At 52.6% G+C, this 2,323-nt stretch overlaps 1 protein-coding gene across 1 annotated transcript in view; it reads right to left on the bottom strand.

The window, feature by feature from the left end:
• The window catches only part of ACACB (acetyl-CoA carboxylase beta), a 125,725-nt gene that overhangs the window by 121,673 nt on the left and 1,729 nt on the right, over window positions 1-2,323 (bottom strand). The gene's annotated exons all lie outside the window — the stretch shown is intronic.

The raw sequence follows: 2,323 nt of genomic DNA, 5'->3' as shown, positions 1-2,323 counted from the left end.
AAGATCAGCAGGTGGTTTCAAACTGATGGCCTTGTGGTTAGTGGCCAACTCAGAACCCACTCTATGACCCGGGGTACGGCAATGACGTGTGCCATTTCAAGGGTTTAGAGTTCTCTCTCAGGATGCAAGGACCAAGATCAGATGGCCATAAGTAAAATGAGAGGAAGCCCAGCATTCTCCAAACCAGGTTCCACAGAGCAGACAAAGGCCCCTTGCACAACATTCATCCATACCCCACTGCCCAGATTATGGTGTCTAAGTCCCCTTGCCTCTAAAAGGCGCCTGGATTCCCTGGGAGGTGGCTGATTCTTGGGCTGGGGGCTGGGGGCAGGTGGGGTGGGGGCGGGCAGACATGTACCCAGTGAACCTGGATAGCTTGTCCTACTTGAAAGAAAAGAGAACAAATGAGATTTGTCTTGCCAAACAAAAAGGGTCATTGGGACAGTACAAGGCCGGTGACGCCCATGGAAAAGGGGACCCATTAGAAGGAGATGTTCAACAGTCATGAGGTCATCACGGGACTCAGACATCTAGAGCAGGATTGCTGGAGCGAAGCAGGAGGGAATGGAGGCTCTGCCCTCTGGTTGACTCTGAGGGATCTCAGGTCCCTCATCTGTGAGATGGTGTCCCCCCCCCACCCCTGGATCCATGTTCAGCCAGGCAATACTACTGCTCCTCAGTGCCAGCGGGTCCGTCCTGCCTCGGAGCATCCCAATAGGCCAGAGCAGAACTGCCCAGTGGATTTCCGGGGCTGTAACTCTACAAGAACAGAAAGCCTCATCTACCTCCTTATGCGCCACTGATGGGTTTGAACTGCCAGCCTTGTGATGAGCAGCCCATTATTCCAGCAGGGCTCTTTTAGCCAAACACTCGGCAGGTCTGTAAGGGGAACAGTAACACTAGTGAGATACTAGTGCGACAGGACCATCAACCATTTGAGATCCAAAGGGCAGCGTCTCCCCAAGGACAAAGTTCAGAAGGGCTGGGGAAGAATGGAGACTGGAAGCCCAGACCTCGGCGAGACAAGATGTGGACGGGCTGTCGGATGGGAAACGGTCATCCGCTCGGTAAGCCTTTACCAATTCACAACACATTTCCGAAAAAAAGTCACAACTAACAGGAGCAAAAATCATCACTTCCTAGGGTTGTCCTGGGAGTCAAATGACATCAGGTCAGTAAGGACCAGGTAGGCGTCCACTGCTCAGTAAGCCTTAGCTCAGTTTTCCTGCTGTGCTGTCTGGGCTCTTGGTAAAAAGTGGCCCTGGATCCCCAGAATAAATGAGCAGGCTGTCCTGTCTCTGAAGATTACTCTAAGGCAGTACATTTTTAAGTTCTTAAAGAATTCCTCAGGGGGACAGAAAACAACCAGTGTATGTATGATTTTTTTTTTTTTTCAGATAAAAGATGAGCTTTCTGGCTGGGCCTCCAGGACTTGCTGGGTACAGATTTGCTCGTCTTTGATCTTCTGGGGCCGCAAGGGGACAAGGTTTCTACTGGGACACACCTTTGAGAACCGCCATCTCTATGCCCGGCCCTCCAGATGTAGTGGAGCCGGGGGTGCTGGGTAAATGTCTAAAACCACTGCCTTGAAATCATCTTTAAACCTTACACCCACAGTCTCCCCTGAAGTCATCTTTAAAATCACACCATCACTCGGCTGCATTAGTGAAAAACAGTGTGTCTTGAGCAGGATGCCCTTTGAAGAACTGTCTGTATTCAAAGCCACCAGCCGCACCTCGGGAGAGCGAGCGGGTTTTCTATGCCTGTGGAGTCACAGTCTTGGAAGCCCACAGGGGCAGTTCTCCCCTGTCCCTCTAGGGTTGCTACGGGCTGGGATTGAGTTTGGTTTGGGGTTTGGGATATGGGATCAAAATGACAGCAAGATTAGGTCAGACAGGAACCTTAAAGGAGGTGGGGGGGCGGGGGCGCGGGCGCAGAGGGGAGACACACACAGGAGATTATCAATGCCCCTGAATTGTGCATAAAATCCAACCTGCTGCCACCGAGTCAATTCCAACTCACGGCGACCTTCTAGGACAGGGTAGAACTGCCCCTGTGGGTTTCTGAGGCTGTTGCTCTTCACGGGAGCTGACAGCCTCCTCCTTCTGGGTTTGAACCACCGCTCTGGAGGTCAACAGCCCCACGTGCGAGCCACTGGATCAGGGCATGGCTGGCTGCGAGTCTGCCCCACAAGAACCCCAGTCATTTAACAGGCGTCTGCTTCCTCACGGAGAGCCGGCGTCCCTCTCCTCCAACCTGACCTCACGGATGGGGCTCTGCTCTCTGCCTCTGGCCTGAAGGTGACCAAGACATTAAGAAAGTA

The sequence above is a fragment of the Echinops telfairi genome, unplaced genomic scaffold, assembly GCF_000313985.2.
Source record: "Echinops telfairi isolate 266 unplaced genomic scaffold, ASM31398v2 ScPeMD7_7412;HRSCAF=8450, whole genome shotgun sequence".
Classification (NCBI taxonomy): Eukaryota; Metazoa; Chordata; class Mammalia; order Afrosoricida; family Tenrecidae; genus Echinops; species Echinops telfairi.
This window is presented reverse-complemented; position numbering and strand designations above follow the sequence as displayed.